The 20235-nt window shown below is 45.0% G+C and overlaps 1 protein-coding gene across 3 annotated transcripts in view; it reads left to right on the plus strand.

Annotated features, from left to right (window-relative positions):
* The window catches only part of KIF26A (kinesin family member 26A), a 213236-nt gene that overhangs the window by 97496 nt on the left and 95505 nt on the right, over nucleotides 1-20235 (plus strand). The window lies entirely within an intron of this gene.

Consider the following 20235-nt stretch of genomic DNA (forward strand, 5'->3'; position numbering starts at 1 on the left):
ACTGTATTTATATATTGTACATTCACATCAGTCCCTGTCCTCAAAGGACTTATAATCTAAGATCCCTAACTCACATTCATACATATACATACTAGGGCCAATTTAGATGAGCCAAATATCCTACCAGCATGTCTTTGGAGTGTGGGAGGAAACCTGAGTTCCTTAACAAAGACCTACGCAGGCACAGGGAGAACATGTAAACTCCAGACAGATAGTGCCGCGGTTTTTGGGTTTGGACCAATGGTCCTAGTACTTTCAGGCGAATGTGCTAAGCCACTGTGTTGCACTAAATAAAAATATAGCGCTACAGGGATTTTTCCCTATTTTGCAATTTTCCAAGAACTGTATGAGCTGCTATTGCTGATCTATTGCCGATCCTGACCACTGCATACGTGTTCCAGGTTAGTGAATTTAAGTACTGAAGCTTGACAGCCAGGCAACTAGCACTTTCAAGGTGGTTAACTATGAGAGGTTGGGAATTTCTCTAAAGGAAGGGTTTCCTTTAATCGTTGATAGAGATTTTCAGCAGAGTTGCATCACACCTAAGGCCTCGTTACCATTCTTCCCAACTACGATTTATTACTAATAATGGGGAAAGCATGATAGGCAGTTATTCATGTGATGAGCCGTAACTAATGCAACAAATTAGATGTGATGGTGTTGTGTGGATCTGGATCTGCTGTTTATCACTCGTATTCATATAAATTGCACATGAGCTACAATTCATGTTCTATAGACCATCCCCTTCCACTCCCAAAAAAAAGAACCGCCTTAGTGTAGGATAGAATGTATAAGCACATTGTGTGTGTGTGTATACAAATATAAAAAAAAAAACCCTTTAAAAAGTAAGAAATCTGTATCGTAATGAAAGCTTTCCTTGTTTGCGGTGTTTTGATTATTCCTACCATGCAATTATTTAGGTGTTCTTCATATAGCAATAAATCTTTAAGTGGTGTTGGAACAAGGGATACCAGAGGTTTAATATCTTAATTGGATGAGCTAAGGAACGTTGTAAAGTGGAATGTTACAAACTGAGAAGTGGATCCGCGAAGGCAAAAGCATGGAATTAAACTTAATAAGATAATAATATCCTTGACACTTCTCTCCTTCCCAGGGCTAGTTTACAAGGCATGGAGCAATGCAGTCACTCGTAGCAGCCAAAGTTTCTTTCAATCATCTGACTGTGAATGTGTGTTATAATCAATGATGACCAGTGTCCTAGTAAAAGAGAAAGGAAACATCATAAAAAAGAGAGAATAGTGAATATTCCAATGAAGAAACAAAATGGACGGTATAACAAATAACAAATGAAAATATATAAATCCTCTAAATATTATAATAGTCCCAAAAATAGTGATGTGATGAAATAATCAAAATGTAGTGACTTTTGCACTTCACCTCCACTATAATGCACTCACTAGAAGTAAGTAGCAAGCAAGCCCAGAGTGGAATGACACCAAGGGGTGTTCCTGCTTGTTCCTCCTGCTGTTGACCCAGTTGAAGGTGGGATCTCTCCAGAAGCCAGTGATACACCAAATGAACAATCAAGAGTAGAGTAGCAAAGTCTCCATCTCCAACCCATGGTGAACCAAGGAAAGGGATTCTGTCAAGGTCCTACCTTTTCCCTGAGGTTATGTTACTCCATGTGCTGGCGTCCATCTTGGATTCTGCTGTGCATGGTGGGAATCCTTTTATGCCTTCAGGTCTCTGTGGTCCATCCCCCAGAGGGGTGTTGCTGATGACATATAAGCCTGTGGCCCGCACATGCTCTTTGCACTTGTGTCTTTGTGTTGCTATTACTCTGTTCTGACTCTCGTGACTCTCCTGGTATCTGATTCGGCTTGTGACTCGACTATTCTTTGTATTCTCCTTTGATCTGACCCTCTGTTGCTGAACCCGGCTCGTGACCTGTGATTCTCGTCTGCTGTCCTGTACTGTTTTGTCCTGTTGTTGTTGACCCGGCTTGTCTGACTACTCTTTTGTCTCTTCCACCAGCTACACGCCATTGGCGGCGGCCATTACCGCAGCTGAGGTTTCTCGGGGGCCGCGACCTGGTTCCTGGCTGCGTCAAGTCCATCCCCACCATCAGGGGCCCTGGTGAAGGGCAGCCTGGGACTTAGACTCCGCGCCCTGAGGGACTTCGGTCTGTGGGTGGTGGTTGTCGTCAGCCAGTGCGTTACATTGTTAGGCCTGCCTGTCCGTTCCTCGGCCCCTGCCCTGACATTACACAAGTGCCATGAACCCTGACGGTGCAGGCATGCCTTCGCTCCCAATGCTAGTCGCCAGACTCGATCAACAGGATCACCTGTTGGATCAGTTCGCTCAGGCATTGCAAACTCTGCTTGCACGCACTGCACACCTTGCTCCTGTTGCTATTAGGCCGGTAGTCACTCCGGTGGTCTCTCCCGCTGCTTCTCCGCCTATTGCGTCCACCACCTCGATGGCTGCATCAGCGGCGCCCAGAGGTATGACTGGTTCTGCCCCTCTTCCACAGCGCTTTGGGGGTGAGCCGAGTCAGTGTCGTGGGTTCCTCAACCAGGTGGGTATTTATTTTGAATTAATACCCCACGCCTTTCCGTCTGAGAGTTCAAAGGTGGGGTTCCTAATTTCACTACTCTCAGACAAGGCCTTGGCCTGGGAAAATCCCTTATGGGAGAGGAACAACCCGGTGATTCAAGATTTTTCCGGTTTTGTCGATGCCTTCCGTAGGGTATTCGACGTACCGGCTCGTTCCGCCTCTGCGGCCAAGCTGCTCATGACCATGCATCAGGGTTCACGGACCGTGGCCGAGTACGCTATAGAGTTTCGTACCCTGGCGGCAGAGGTCGGTTGGAACAATGAGGCTCTGGTGGCTGCGTTTTCCCATGGTCTTTCTGACACATTGAAGGACGAGATTGCAGCTAAGGAACTGCCTGTGGTGTTGGAGGAGCTCATCTCTTTCCTGATCCTGATTGACACCAGGCTCAGGGAGAGGCCTTCACTCAAGGAATGCCTGCGGAGGCCTTCCAATCGACTAGCACCTGCGTTTTCTGTCCCACCTGTTCCTCCCTCTCCTCCCACGCCTCCTGGGGATAGCTTGTCTGGTGGGGAACCCATGCAGCTGGGGTTTACTCGCCTTTCCGAGGGAGAGCGGGCCGCTCGGCGTCGGGAGGGTCGCTGCCTGTACTGTGGCCTCGGTGGGCACTTTCGGCAGTCTTGTCCGGTCCGTCCGGGAAACGCTCGCACCTGAGATCATGTCGGGGACAGATCTTGGGTGGAGTTTCCTCGTCCCCGGCGTTCCGCAAAGATAAGCCACTGATCATCGTGGTCCTTTCTTGGACGGAGGGCTCGGTGACGGCCCAGGCGTTGGTAGACTCTGGGGCCGGTGGGTTGTTCTTGGACAGCTCGTTTGCTGCACAGCACTCCATTCCCCTGCAGGCTCGTGCTACCCCATTGGTTCTCGAAGCAATAGATGGCAGGCCCCTGCAACCGCCGCAGGTTACCCACGAGTCTCTGCCGATAGAGGTAGCCATTGGGGCTGTTCACAAGGAGTTGGCCTGTTTTCAGGTGATTTCTTCCCCACACTAATCGGTGGTTTTGGGGTATCCCTGGCTCCAGAGGCACAATCCAACCTTCAATTGGCAAACAGCCGAGATTCTCTCATGGTCTCCACAGTGTGGGGCCGGGTGCATCCGGGGGCCGGTTAAGGTATTGTGTGCCTCCTCGGACTCTGCGTTGCCCACCAACTATGGGGAGTACCGGGACGTGTTTGATAAGGTATGCGCTGGTACCTTACCGCTGCATCGTCCTTACGACTGCGCCATATCCTTGCAACCCGGGGCCACTCCTCCGCGTGGCAGGGTGTACCCTCTCTCGGTTGCGGAGAATAAGGCCATGGAGGAGTACGTTGTGGATGCGCTTTCCCGGGGGCACATTCGTAAGTCTACTTCTCCAGCAGGAGCAGGTTTTTTTTTCATAAAGAAGAAAGGTGGGGAAATGAGGCCCTGCATCGATTATAGGGGTCTCAATTGGATTACCATTAAAAATGCATATCCAATTCCTTTGATTTCTGAGTTGTTCGACCGCCTTAAGGGAGCAACAGTCTTTACCAAACTCGACCTTAGGGCGGCGTACAACCTCGTACGGATCAGACAGGGGGATGAGTGGAAGACCACGTTTAACACCAGAACCGGGCACTACGAATACCTGGTGATGCCCTTCGGATTGTGTAAGGCGCCCGCGGTTTTTCAGGAATTCATAAACGATGTCCTTCGTGATTTGTTGCAGCAGTGCGTAGTGGTTTACCTGGATGACATCTTGGTTTACTCTACCTCCATGGAGTCCCATGTCCAGGATGTCAAGCAGGTGCTGCAACGATTGCGTGAGAACGGACTCTTTTGTAAACTCGAAGTGCGAGTTCCATCGATCCCAAGTTGCCTTTTTGGGCTACATAATTTCCGCGGAGGGATTTTCCATGGACCCTCAGAAGGTTGCGGCGGTTCTGCAGTGGCCTCGTCCCAATGGTCTTCGGCCCATTCAGCGCTTTCTGGGTTTTGCCAACTACTATCGGAAGTTCATCAGGAACTTCTCCACATTGGCAAAGCCTCTCTCTGACCTAACCAAGAAGGGGAGTAACCCTCACGAGTGGCCATCCGAGGCCATCATAGCTTTCGAGGCTCTGAAAGCCGCCTTTGCTTCGGCTCCGATTCTTTCGCATCCCAATCCTGGGTTGCCCTTCGTCCTCGAGGTTGATGCTTCCGAGACGGGAGTAGGGGCTCTCCTGTCTCAGCGTCGGTCGCCCGATGGACCCCTACTTCCCTGCGGGTTCTACTCCAGGAAGCTTTCCTTTGCAGAGTGCAACTACCAGATTGGAGATCGGGAGTTGTTGGTCATCATTCTGGCTCTCAAGGAATGGAGGCACCTGCTCGAGGGTTCCGCGGTTCCGGTCCTCATTCTTACCGATCACAAGAACCTGAATTATCTTTCGGAGGCCAAGAGATTGACACCCCGCCAGGCCAGATGGGCTCTGTTCTTGTCACGCTTCAACTATGTGGTTTCATATTTGCCTGGTTCCAAGAATGTCAGGGCTGATGCGTTATCACGGCAATACTCTGAGTTGTCCAGGGAAGACTCTGAGCCAATCTCACTTATACCTCCAGATCAGATCCTGGCTGCCATTCGCACCAGTCTGACCTCTCCTCTTGGGGAGTAGATTTTGGTGGCTCAAACTGATGCTCCTCCCGGGAAGCCGGAGGGTAGATGTTTCGTACCCGAGGGATTGCGCACCCGCCTGCTGCGTACCTACCATAACGCCAAAACTGCCGGGCATCCGGGGAAGAACCAGCTGTGTTGGGTCATCTCTCGCTTATTCTGGTGGCCAACCCTCCGTGCCGACATTGCCTCTTATGTAGCGGCATGTTCGATCTGTGCCCAGAATAAGTCTCCACGGCATCTCCCTTTGGGTCTTCTGCAACCCATTCCCAATGGGGAGCGTCCTTGGTCACATCTAGGTATGGACTTTATTGTAGACCTCCCGGTGTCTCGGGGTCATACGGTCTTCCTCATGATCGTCGATCGGTTTTCCAAGATGTGCCATTGCATTCCACTCAGGAAATTACCAACAGCGCAAGAACTGGCCACGGTCTTTTCCAGGGAGATTTTTCGCCTGCATGGGTTGCCTAAGGTGATTGTCTCGGACCGCAGGAGTCAGTTCGTGTCCAGATTCTGGCGCGCCTTCTGCTCCCAGTTATTATTATTATTATTATTATACAGTATTTATAAAGCGCCAATAGTTCACTCAGCGCTGTACATTACAAAGGGGGACAGAACATGTGACAGAACAATACCAATACAATGCAAAACATGAGGGGATCGAGGGCCCTGCTCTTTCGAGCTTACAATCTAGAAGGGGTGGGATAGTGGTACAGGAGGAGATAGCTGTGGGGGATGGAGTGGTAGGAAGAGTGGAGGAGGTCAGCAAGTTAGCAAGGGGTGAGGTAGGCTTCAGTTGGGTATTAGTCTCTCCTTTTCTTCAGCCTACCACCCGCAGTCCAATGGGGCTGCGGAGTGTTCCAATCAGGCCTTAGAACAATTCCTTCGGTGTTATATTTCAGACCATCAGGACGATTGGGCCGATCTCCTGCCTTGGGCAGAGTTTGCCAGGAACTCGGCGGTCAACTCCTCCTCCGGGATGTCTCCCTTCATGGCCAACTATGGGTTCCAACCCGCGGTATTACCTGAGAGGTTCTCACCACAGGACATTCCAGCTGTGGAGAACCATCTTGCTGCCCTGCGTTCTTCATGGGGGCAGATCCAGAGGGCCTTGAGGGACTCAGCTCAGCGCCAGAAGTTCCAGGCTGATCGCAGACGGTTGCCCGCTCCTTCATACCAGGTCGGCGATCGGGTGTGGTTGTCTACTCGCAACCTCAATCTTCGGGTGCCCACGCCCAAACTAGCTCCCCGTTTTGTCGGTCCTTTCCGCATTCTCCGCAAAGTGAATCCGGTGGCCTATGCCCTTGCCCTTCCGTCTGGGATGCGGATCTCCAATATCCTTCATGTTTCCCTGTTGAAACCTCTGATCTGCAATCGCTTCACTACCTCTCTGCCTCGGCCCCGTCCTGTCCGGGTTGACGGTCATGAGGAGTATGAGGTGAGCCGGATCCTGGACTCTCGATTAGTGCGCGGTCGATTACAGTTCCTGGTTCATTGGCGCGGTTATGGTCCCGAGGAGCGTTCCTGGGTTCCTTCCGCGGATGTCCATGCTCCTGCCCTCCTCCGCGCTTTTCATACCCGCTTTCCTCAGAAACCTTTTGTTGAGCCACGGAGGGGGAGGGGTCCTTGAGGAGGAGGTACTGTCAAGGTCCTGCCTTTTCCCTGAGGTTATGTTACTCCATGTGCTGGCGTCCATCTTGGATTCTGCTGTGCATGGTGGGAATCCTTTTATGCCTTCAGGTCTCTGTGGTCCATCCCCCAGAGGGGTGTGGCTGATGACATATAAGCCTGTGGCCCGCACATGCTCTTTGCACTTGTGTCTTTGTGTTGCTATTACTCTGTTCTGACTCTCGTGACTCTCCTGGTATCTGATTCGGCTTGTGACTCGACTATTCTTTGTATTCTCCTTTGATCTGACCCTCTGTTGCTGAACCCGGCTCGTGACCTGTGATTCTCGTCTACTGTCCTGTACTGTTTTGTCCTGTTGTTGTTGACCAGGCTTGTCTGACTACTCTTTTTTGTCTCTTCCACCAGCTACACGCCATTGGCAGCGGCCGGCCATTACCGCAGCTGAGGTGTCTCGGGGGCCGCGACCTGGTTCCTGGCTGCGTCAAGTCCATCCCCACCATCAGGGGCCCTGGTGAAGGGCAGCCTTGGACTTAGACTCCGCGCCCTGAGGGACTTCGGTCTGTGGGTGGTGGTTGTCGTCAGCCAGTGCGTTACATTGTTAGGCCTGCCTGTCCGTTCCTCGGCCCCTGCCCTGACAGATTCCTCCTAGAGGGCAAGCTCATAGACCGAGCCCGGAGACCGTATCATATAGTGTAGTATGTTTTATTAAAAAAATAGCAACCACTTGGAGCATAAAATCATCAATGGATAAAAAGCACTTACAAAGATGGCCACCGTACCATCACATGGACGCGGTGGGGTGACGTCAGCACGTTGGCTCCCCCTGACCGCGTTTCGTGCGCACGCACGTTCTCAAAGGGATCCACCTAGTTGCCCATTTGGAGCAAAGTGACAATGTCTCACAAAGGCCCTCTAACTTCCTTATATTCACTGTGCCTGTGCTCTTTCGCCACTCTTTCTTCTGTTACAGATGGCACTGAAATCAGCTGTGCCAGACATGGGGAAGAGATGATGGCACTTTCTTGGTCATGTGACAGTGCTCAGGCCTGGTGATTCACTGCTATGCCTGAGAAGTTACACCTACTCTCTTCTAGGCCGGAAACACCGTGTCACCGGTTTCGGGGAAGGAAGGAGCACAAGCAAATTAATTATAAGGGGGTCACAGCCCTTTGCAGAAACTGTCTGCAAATAGTATAGAATGGGAATTAAAATATTCAAAATTGGTCATTTTCCAAAAGCAGACACCCCTAATAATTTGTGTTGGTCTTCAGTATTATTGGGAGTTGGTGGAAATTAAGTTCTGTCACTACACAATCCTGAGCTTGAATTCCTTCTAAAATAAATGATTATTGAAGCCATTAGACTAGACCTATTGCTCATTGCCGGTTGAGATTTAAATTGAGCTTGGTGGTGGTCTTAATAATGATGGTCAATGGTACAACTATAGTATTGTGGGTGTGAGAGGGTTCAGCTCCTCACTATGGCATCTGCCCACCGATCTGTTTTTGTCACCAGTAAAATATATATATATATATATATATATATATATATATATATATATATATAAATTAAGGACTGTACTGAAGGAACTTGACAGAGAACCCTGGTCAGCAAAGACAGTCTGTTTATTGAAAAGAATTTACTGCTCAAGTGCAGGAATCTACTGACTCGTGAATAAGGCTGTATATATTTCCTGCTTTTCCAATTTATGTAGAGTATTGATTGAATTTCATTGTGGCTGCTGTAATGGATTTATAATTAGAGGGTGGTCACCATAAACAATAGTAAGATTATTAGCCATGTAAATAAAAACCTAAGGATTTAGGATGAGGTAATTCAGCTGGGTTATTGAGAATCAATGTGTGAAGTCAGCCAGCATTATAACGGCCTTTGGCAGATTCCTATTTACATTCCTGAATGGAATGGAAAAGCATTATTGATTACGTAGATATAGATTATCCTAAATTGTATGTGAGGAGCTTTGGCAGCAGTCTTGAGGATTTTGATCATTTTTCTATTGTATGGATTTGGCACAGTAGTTTGGCTTATGCATATAGATCATATTTTCCAATTTGATATTAGAAATATTATCATATGCTACAACTGAAAATAGCTAATTACATCTGTAATATTTTCATGTCAAAGGATAAGCGTAGACCAAACTAAATGAATTGGTTTTGAATGGATGTTGGTGTGTTGATTCACTTGTCTATTCTGAATAATGAGCAGAGGATCCTATAGGGTAGATCTGATATTTGATATAAAAACTTTGTCACCTGCTATGGCCTGACCCATCTACATCTATTTTATATTAAATAGTAGTGTCACTGTGTCCTCTTATATAGGTTTGTGTAGAGAATACAGCACAGCTGACTCTGCTGTTTTTCCATATACAGGAGGAATCTTCAATTTATGTTTTTGATAAGCTGCCTATGACTGAATCTACCAGTGTCTGCCAAAATAGGTGATCTGTTTCAGGTGACATTACAGTGTGGACATCATTATCTGAGCATAATAAGCAGAATAAGGCAAAACATAACCCGATGGAGCTTGTTGGGATTTGTAGTCCTCTGCACCTGGAGAAAAGTACATTGCCCACAATTTGTATACAGTGTATGTAATTAAAGTATAGCTAAAAATAATCTAACTTTTTTTTTATATAGTTTTGGATGGAGTACTGAGGGATTAGAATGCTTGTCAGTTTTTTTGCTCTCTGTGCCCCCGTTAAGGAGATTCACCCTCTCTATTTATCCTGTTTACCATTTTCATTGATAGTGAAATTAGTTTTGAGTTGTCCCTGCAAATGTAATAGAGGGGAAATCTTCCTATGGGGACACTAGTTTGCAGGGATTTCCTTTCACTTTCTGTTTGGCTATGGGAAGGGTCTCTGCAGTGGGACACAGATGGTGAAAAAAATTTGACACGGGTTATAACCCTCCCTTGCGCTATCCAAAATGAAAAAAATACAGTTTTGCCTATAGTTTTACTTTAAATTCAAATTAAGGTGCAATACTTATTCATCTAACTGTACCTTTCTCACAAGCTCTCCCTGTATCCCTAACCTTTACATTATCCCTCACACTAACCCTTTCCAAATGTAAACTGGACCATCTGTTTGCATACTTATGTTTTCTGTGCTGGGTTCTGTCACAGCGAAGACCAGCCCTCTCTGTGTCAACAGACACAGGTGCATGAGTCCTGACACTGGATTCTACTGGCTTGTTTTAGGGTTCATGCATTCTGCTGCTCCTAAGCTGACATTTTTGGGGCTTTTGGTATTTTTTGCCAAAGTTCTTAAACTCCCCTCAATAAAAGTTTATGGGTTAATTTGCTAAAACTGGAGAGTGCAAAATCTGAGATTCTGAGTGAATCAGTTTTAGTAAATCCTCCTCTATGTGTACATGCACACATGGACTTTTAAAGGAGTTTAGGAGTGGCAACATTAAAAGACAAAAAATGGAAAGTGTAGCGCTATAGAAGAAAAAAAAACAAATAAATTGTCCTTTTAAGTGATAAACAGTGAATGTCCGGTGTAGCCGTATCAAATGAAACGAGTGGTCCAGAGGAAAACTTCAAACAGCTCTGATGTCATCCAATATCCCAATACGAAAGGAATAGATAGATTGCCCACTTACCAGAAGCGCAATCTTAATGCGCATGTAAAGGTCATATGTAGCCGGGGTCCTGTATGGATACTGCCTGGAAATACACTGATGGTTCCTCACTGGTATGGGGGTACCGGTCTGGTCAGATCACATTGCTCCTCAGATCCACACACAGAAGCCTGAAATGCTGGGGCTGAGGTATGAAGGCTCAGTGCCAGGTATAAAAAAAAAAAGGTGCTCATAGTGTAGTATTACTAAATAAAGATTTATTAAAACCAATGTGCAAAAATGAAACACATACATTAATGTGCCTGTAGATGAGATATTGGATGACATCAGAGCTGTTTGAAGTTTTCCTCTGGACCACTCATTTCATTTGATACGGCTACACTGGACATTTACTGTTTATCACTTTAAAAGGACAATTTATTTGTTTTTTTCTTCTATAGCGCTGCACTTTCCATTTTTTTGTCAAATTTATATAGAAAGGTTTTGTGGTTCCTTTTAGTGCAATTAGCCGCTTGTTAAAGTGCGCTCACTAATCTGCTTATATACAACATTTAAAGACAGTCAAAGCTCCTCTCCTTAATGCAGAAGTATCACATTCAGGAGAGGAGCTTTTTGGGCATAAAAAAGCCAAACATGCCTAAATATTTCTAGACGACCTGCCATGTGATTTGACAGTTCCACCCTAAAGTTGCACCCTATTGCCAGCAATGGAACCGTTCATATCGCCGCAACTCATGTCTCAGTGATTATGAAAAAGGTTCCTGCACTACTTTTTGTCGATTTCAGTGCAACTTGTATAGACTTCTGTTATATGAAGTCGCAAGCCACAATGAAATCAGCAGTGCAAATCGCACTGATATGTGGCTTTGAAATTACTCTGAATTAGTGGGATTTCAAAGCTGTACCAGTGTGAATCGGGGATTAATCTCTTTTCTTGCAGCACTTCTTCAGCAACTTTTACTTAATACAACGGTTCTTATTTCACCAATCTTTCTCAATTGGTCAGGGGAATTTTTATACCCTCGGGTTTATTTATTCTTTTTGATCTAGCAATACATGTAATGATCCTTCATTTACAATATCTGCACAGTCACTTTTCAATACAGACCAAACAGAGGATAGTCAGGTGTGCAGGGAAAATTGACTCCTCTTATGTTGAAGACTGTAGTGATCAGAAAATGTTTTTTTTTTAACTGCTCAAATTCCCTGAAAAGTGTCAGCCAGTGGTATCTGCAGGTAGTTATAGAAACAAATTATCATCTATCTGACAGTAGTCAGATCTGGCAATTGCCATCTTATTTCTATGGGGACTGTAAGTGAAGGAGTCAGAACAATGATTCACCCTAATTCCCCCCCACACACACTACCTGACATACGGTTTTAGTCAGACAAGGAAGCCTAAAAGCAGGCAACTTCTCTCATGATCTATTTGTAAGGACCCATGGTGCACTGGTAATCCTTCATTTGCATTCCCTGTGTTCGTAAGTATTTAAAAAAAAAATATATATTATGTAAATAATAAAACAAATATAAAAACATCAGTTAAAAAGCTAGAAAAAGTAATACATTTAACCTTAATATTACAGTTTCATTTTAAAGGTGTCATAATGTGGAGAAATCTCTTAGCTATACAGTATATCTGCATTCTGATGTATCAGTAGAGTCTTTTAACTCACTGTAGAAAGGGCACAGGGCTATATTTTGCTAAACCTTTCTGTGAAAATGCTCTTTACTTGGGCTTGAGGTTTAGCACTTCATATATCACACTTGTTTTAACAGGGAGTTATAATAGCAAAACCTTAATTCCTTTTGACAAACTTAAGCCCAGGCCATTGTATGCTACAGACAAAGTTTCACACCTCTAGCTCTGCTGGATTTTCCTTTTAAATCCCCTCTAGGCACAAACCTTTGGTCGACCTTTAAAGGTGTCTGGGGTATCCATCAAGCGGGTGACCTTGGATTTCAGTGATTTGAGCTGATGTCAAATCTGAAAACTGGACCAGACCTAAACGTAACATTTCTACTATGCCAGTTCCTCTAATTGCTAGTTGCCCTTAGGCACCTGCCCGTCTTTTTCTTTCTTGGATAATCCATGTCTAATCTTTGGCCTTTAATACATACGTGAATTCTAAAGTGATTCTATTTTTTTTTTAACCCTTTTTTCATCTTTGATGCCCTAAATGTCACTATGATATGTTTCCAGGTACTGCCCAGCTTTCCAATACCATTCCTGTGACACTACCTTTGTGACTGGGCTGCTAAAGCCATAATAATCCAGATTCACAGGGTTATCAGGAGTGAACTTGCTGACACCTCTGTGTGACTTTCCATCTGTTTCCTAGAAAGAAAGTGGCTTAAAAGAAGCTGCAGAAGATCAGCGGTACTGAGATTATGGTACTGAGATTATTATTATTATACAGTATTTATAAAGCGCAAAAAGATGCAAAAAGGTATCAAAGGAGTTAAAATAGTATCTTCTTCTTCTTCCTTGTTCCCAACAGTTTGCACAGTGCTTTACAAAATAAAGCGAGACAGTACAGTTATAATACATTACAAGACAGGAGGCGTAAGAGGGCCCTGCTTGTGAGACCTTACAATCTAAAAGGGAAGGGCAAGTGAAACAAAAGGAAACTGTGTGGTGATGAGTTGTTTGAGAATCAAAATTCCAGGTTGTCGGGTTCAGGCGGGACAGGCTTCTCCAAAGACATGACTTTTCAGAGATCGCCTTAAGGCATACAGGGTAGGAGATATCCGGAGAGATTAGGGTAGGGCATTCCAGAGGATGGGAGAGGCTCTGAAGATGTCCTAAATGTGAGTATGGGAGGAGATGACGAGAGAGCTAGACAGCAGGAAGTGTTGAGAAGAGTGAAGAGGACAGTTTGGATGATATTTTGGCAAGTTGGTGATGTAGCTAGGAGCAGAGTTGTTGGATTTGTATGTCGTTTTTTTTTATATTTAAAATTTTATATGTTATAACAGTGTTTCTCAACCCGTGTTTCTCACCCTTGTTCATCCAATGTCTTCCTTGTTAAAGACAATGTAAACTCAACATTTCATATTCCTGATATGTGGCTGCTTTACTATGTACCTGTATGAAAAAGTATCCTGTTTTCATTTTATTGCTTCCCTTGTGAGAAATCCCTGGTGTTCCTGCCAGTCACTCTGATTTCCTATAGAAAAACAAACTGACCACACTAAGTAGGAGAACACACCATTATTATACAGTATTATACAGTATTTATAAAGTGCCAATAGTTCGCTCAGCGCTGTACATTACAAAGGGGGACAGAACATGTGACAGAACAATACCAATACAATGCAAAACTTGAGGGGATCGAGGGCCCTGCTCTTTCGAGCTTACAATCTAGGAGATGGTCAGTTCTCTAGAACCTGCTCTCCTCCAATGATCAGACTGACACCCCCCCCCCTTCCCCAGCATAGCCTTTCTCTAGGAAGTTTAGTGTCCTGCTGTTTCTCCTTCCCCAGCTCTTATGCAGCTGAGAACAGAGGAAATGTGATCACTTATAGAAAAAAAAAAAGGAAAAAGTGTTTTTAATTTTTATCTATATACAAATGTTTTGCCTTTCATTTCTATCTTAAACTGAATGGGTTTTCTTACATGGTGAGGGTTTTTAATACACTGGTGCCGTCACTAGTTGTTAGGATGCTGGCAGGTGCACAATGAAAACCTAAAGGCAGGCTTCTTCCACCAGCTGGCTTGTATACAGTTTTTGGGCAATGTTTTGTCATTTTGCCAAGGCACTCCTGAAGAAACATGAAGGCACCCTGGTTGAAAAAGGCTGTGTTATAAGATTGGAAGATAGAGGAGGGATTAGAAGAGAGGGGTGGCGGACACTAAACTGTTCATACGGTGGATGAATCTGGCAATGGCATTCATGATTGAATGAAGGGTGGTGGTGGTGGGGGGTAGCCTATGGTAGGCCAATGAGAAGGGAGTGAAAGTAGTTGAGATGACAGATAGCTAGTCCATGAATTTGTTAGCTTAGTGGTGGTGGTGGTTAACAAAGGGCTGTTTATAGGCATTTTGGAAATGTTCCCAAGCTAAAAATGTCAGTTTTCAATAACACAGTGCTGTAGCAATTTTAGATTTTCCAGTTAGAGTTTAGATCTTCTTTAATGAATTGCCAAACCAAGATGACAGAGCATTGCCCTTAACAGTCACTGTGGGAAACACTGCTAACAAATCTAAGGTGGTGTCTTAGACTAATATCAGGCTCAGTAGGAAACTCAACATCCCCAGCTATAGCAATGTCAACATCACACTGCAATAATATCACTCATTCTGCTGGCCCAGCCAGGTAGCCTCCTGATAAATACAAAGTCATTTACTTGGTTGATTGGGGTTATATCTGTCCTAAACTTGGGGTGGGGCCTTCAATAATTAATGGACTCAATCAACAGAACCATTTTTGATATTTTCTTTTTTTTGTGGCTCAGAAGGCAGAGATGTCTGAGGCCGCTCACAGGAACCTGAAGTAATTAACTCCCATCCATTAGTGAAGATTAAAAGCCTCAGTGTCTCTTTATTTTTTCCTTCAGAATCATTTTTCCTTTTTCCTTGAGAGTCAACCGCAGCCGCACATAATAGTACATAAATAATTTATGACTAGGCTTTAAAATTTAAATCAGGAGCGCAGGACGCAGCTATGCAAACTGTTATTTTAAGCAATTCAGTCAGATAACAGAAATCACTTTTATAGAGAAACAGAACTAAAAGAAGAAAAAAAGATAAAAATCAATTATCCGGATTGCCTGTTCATTGTACATTCCTCTAGTTCACACGTTGGCAGAGAGAAAAGCTTCCACCCTGTGTGTGTGTCCTGACCTTGTACTTGTCAGAGTCTGTGCTGAGATGGCAGCTGTCAGGTACAGAGTCTGGGAGTCCTAATTGTTATTAAAGGCACACAACGCTAAAGATTTGAGCAACTGTGCAGCAGTCTAACCCAACTCTTTTTGGTATGTGCACTGTGTGAATAAGGTCCCTATGACGCCTCATTATTTTTACAAATACTACCCGACCAGGACTTCTGGAAGGTAACGCGCACTGAAGCCGGAGGCAGTGATGTGTTTTGAGGATGGCAGGCTGTTTTTCTTTCAACGTCTTCATGTTTCTGTAGTATTCTAAGGCAGGCATTTCCAATGTAATGCTGTCAAACTCCAGGGACAGTCCTGGTTTTAGAAGACTTGCCTAGAAAATTCATCCATGCTTTTTCAGGTTTCAGACCCCCTTTAACAGAGCTGTTCCATTGCAATGTGTTACCACGTGCATGTCACTGGTACTTCATACAGTATGTTGCCTTAAAGGGCAACATCACTTTAATGAAGTTGTCCTTCAACTACCCCCCATCCCCTAGTTCCCAGTTGTCCCTCGTTTGGAGAGACTGTATCTCTTTTGGAACGAAATTGCTCCCTCCTCACTTTTCTCCCTGGCTGTCCCTGTTTTTGGTCAGATGTATAGATTGCTATTAAAAAAATGTTGTTAAACCTCTGAAACTATAAAGGTTATGGTCAGAATGGACTAAAGCAATATAAAAAGTGTGTAGCACACTAACTCTTCTTAAAAGAGAAGATATTCACATACGGTATCTCATTCCATTGTAAATCCCAAAAATAAGAGGATTATTCCTTATTTCAGGGCTGTGGGTGAAGCCACACAAATTCTTACTTTACTCCCCGTTGACCAGATCCACACCCAGAAAAAATTATGTGTAAACATAGCCTAATATTATAGAGCCATTTATCCACATCTCACCATTACTTGTATGGTTATATTGTCTTGCTGGGTCTCAGGTCCTGCTCTGTAGAAGCCATGGCTTCCATACACTGCACTGATGATGGCCAAATAGCCTGAAACAGCTTATGCAGTTTGGAATAAATGGCTCTGTATTTGCACCATACACCAGTGGTTTTGGATGCATATCTAGCCAACGGGATGGAAAGCAATCATTTGCATAACTTCACTCAATGTCCTTAAATGAAGAATAATCTATTTTTGGATATCTGATGGATTGAGACATGTTGATACCTTCTGTTTTAAGAAGGCTTTACTATTAAATCACTAAAAATGTTAAACTACGCTAAGGGGTCTAATTGTCACCCCACACAGATGACAGCTCTTTACCCTGGATACCCACCTTACTGATGGTTACACCAACCCAGGGGCGGACTGATCATTTGGAAACTCGGGCACTGCCCGAGGGCCCGGGGTTAGTAGGGGGCCCCATGAGATGCCCCTGGTACCTTTTTCATAGGCTTTTTTGAGTTTGGGCAAGGACACAGGGGCCCCATGATCCCCTATTGCCCAGGGGCCCCATGAGTTGTCAGTCCGCCCCTGCACCAACCACGGTTTTTATGCTAATACTTACCTTATTTATGTGAGTGTTCCTACCTTTACACCTGAATAAAGTGATATACTGCAGTTAGAGGCGCTTCTTCTCCTTGTCTCTTCCTACAGAGTCTGCTACAGTCTTTTTGGAAGCCTTGCCCTCAGTGCCACACGGACCCCCCCCCCCCCCACACTCATCTTCCTCATACAGCTATAAACACCACCATCACCCCATACCAGGATTACCCAGGACTTTGAGCAGTGTTTGCGCTGATCACCCCCCCCCCCCTCATTTCTTCTCCCATCCAGTGCTGTGCCTGTCTGCAGCAACTCTTCTCCCCTCTCTCTCTTCTCACAGAAGACTCGGCTGCAGTGGGAGCCATTGGCTTTTGCTGCTACCAGTCAAAGCCTTTGAGGAGGGAGCGGAGGTTGGGCCAAGCTGTGCTGTGTTTGTTTACGGCCGCATAGAGTCAGCACATCCCCATAGCAAGTGGCTTGCTATGGTGGCACATGCAGAAGAGAGGGAGCATAGAGCACTGGCAGGGAACCCAGAAAGGGAGGTTAGGGGCCTGTTCTGTGCAAGACTGTTGCACAAAGCAGGTGGGTACAATATGTTTATTATTTCAAGAGAACAAGAAATAAACTTTAAAACCACTTTAACCAAGAATTTTTGTTTATAGGTTCTTTATGGTACATGTAGAGGGGTTATGTCAGGGGTGTGTATTTTCCCAATGTACTTTATTCTAAAGGGTGTCCCTTTCCTATTTCAGAAAATTGGAAACTATATCCTGAGTGCTGCATAATTAAATACTTAATTTCTGCTTCTGAGGTCTTTACTGTGCGACCTTGCCTGGCATTGAACAGCTTTTGCAGCCAAGACATCCTGGGTGAATCCTTTCCCTGTTGCATAACTGCACCATCATGGCCCTATTCATTCCTAAGTATTTTCAGCTGGATGAAGGGGGGGGGGGTCACAAGAAGTACAGGCCATCCAGAAGAATGAATGCCTTCACATTAGGGAGGGGACCTGGCTGCAGTGTTTTGGATGTGAAGACTGCGCAGAGCTGGGCAGGGTATTTAAAGGACATTGTCCGAAAAAGTGATGGAAAAACCAGATTTGTACTTTTTTTTTTACCAAATAGCACCACCAAGCACAGCGCACATATTATGGTATACTACAGTGCTGATCCGTTTGCATCTACTGCAGTTGTTCATTGGGGTGCCATTCTGATAGCATGGCAACAGCAACACACTGCACTAGAGTTCCATGCTTTGCGATAACATGGTAAAATTAGCAAGCCAGGGATTTGTGAGTGGAACACCTTTGGGGAATGGAACACCATATTGGCAATGTGAGGACTGATAAAAGCAATATATACACATATACTGTATATACATTTTTCTTTACTTTGAAGTGATGACTAATGTTTGGCTGTAGAAAGAATTTGTGGAAACCATTCAGAAGAAAAGGGATCAACATTTGCCTGTGTTCAGCTGCCAACAATCTTGCGGTGCTTATCAAGTGATGAGCATTACATCTCTGCTCTCCAGCTGCAGCCCTGTACTGTTTCGCAATTGGCTGTGCTGGTTGTGTCTCAGACCACCACAACGCATGAGGAATGCATTTGATTGAAAGGAAATGCTTGGTTTATTGTGTGTAATATGTCTGCCATATGGTTTGTTGGCATTCATATAGCCAGATATAGATGTTCATCTGTATTGCATTGATAAACTGGATATCATCCATCTAGGAGTCAGTTTCCTTAGCGTAACTGATGATTTCCTTAAGGAGAATCTCCACCTTTTCACCCCATAAAATGATCGAAGCTTTCCACATGCCCGTGACATATTTACAATAGGTGCATACCTTACTTTGAAGGTAACCTGTCATTAGACAAACATTTTGATTACGGTTGTTGATTTGCTTCTGCGAAGGATAGTTCTCTGCCTGCCCATGGCTTCGGGGCTTTAAGCTGCTGACCCTGAACAAGCATGCACCAAGTGAGATCAGAATAGCTGCCACTTGCTGTCACTGGTAGATAGGTAATCCCTTAAAATGAGCGATGTTGAATTACTCTAGAAACAAAAAAGTTCATGTAAAAAAGAAAGTATATACTAATTTCCTGCTCTGGTTCCCATTTAGGAAATATTTGCTCTGTTGTAGGTTAAATCCATCTGAGGAACCTAACGTAGCACTACCCACTTGGGGACCACTGGCTTTGGGTCTCCCTTTACTTCCTGCACAGCCAGGCAACACACATTTTCCACTCTTGCATCCAAAGTCAGTGATCAGTGCATGATCTTAGTTTTGTTTGTTATATTAAAGGTTAAACAACTTGAATGGGGTCGAGGGATATATGGGATGTGCAATGGAACTGAAACAACTTGGAAGACAAAACTTCCTATGTACAAAACAAAACTTGAATAGATCCTGGACTTTCTACTCCCTCTGGCATGGATCTTGTCTCTTAAGAGATCAGCACACAGTCCTTACTGGGAGCACTCAGTCCCCTTAGATGAGCCTCTTGAGACCCCAGATAAAAATCTCCTATTCCACCTAGCTGTCATGAAAAGTATCCCAGGACAAGGGATTCTGAGACACATAATTATACTGTCCCAGGGAGAACTAGTTGGGTATGGTACCTGACTGCCCTCTCCCACGTAGGTGCGGGGGGTGTAGAGGTACTGTAGCTTTAAGGATTAAACTGCTTTCAGGCCTTACACTGGGCTGGCTTCTTCCCCTGCTGACAGGCTGTCCTCCGGTGGACTGTAGAACAGCAGAGGTCCTTGTTTCAAGCTCCCAGCCTGTAAGTAGACTCCTGTTCTCCAGGGCCCCCTCCCAGGCTCCACACCAGCCACACCTTTCTAAATACATATTCAATCCGACTCCCCTGCTGGCCATCATATTTATGGGCTGATCTTCCACACTGCCAGGCCTCCTGCCTGGGATTGGACAGACTCCTGTAAGCCTACAGATCACCTCCTCCTCATCACCTCCGCCTACTGGCTTCTAGAATCTTCTCCACGTTTCTAGAGCAGGGAGAGGTACCAGAGGACTGACCTGTAGAGTTTTCCAGCCCTGACCTAAAGTAACCTTGCAGACTCATTCCCAGGCTGACTCACACTCAGGCTTCTAACAAGCCTCTAACTGAACACACTTACAACTATCTACACTAGAGAGCACTACATTAACATTTAGCACCTTCAAGTGTGTTAGATGTCTGCATAACCTGCCATGCTCTGTGGTTCCTCCCGACGGTCATGATACTACCGTGTCCCGTAGTAACCTAAGGGCAGGCTAGCGTAACCACAAAGTATGAAGGGGACGCAGGCATCTGGCACACTCAGAGGTCAGAGATGTAAAGATCCTCCTTGGTACAGAGATCACCCATATTAACGAGTGAAATGAAAACATGAAATGATCCAGAAGGTGATGGAAAATAGTGAAAATAATGA

This window comes from Staurois parvus, unplaced genomic scaffold (assembly GCF_062004578.1).
Source record: "Staurois parvus isolate SC_StPar_1 unplaced genomic scaffold, SC_StPar_1.0 ptg000239l, whole genome shotgun sequence".
NCBI classification, from domain to species: domain Eukaryota; kingdom Metazoa; phylum Chordata; class Amphibia; order Anura; family Ranidae; genus Staurois; species Staurois parvus.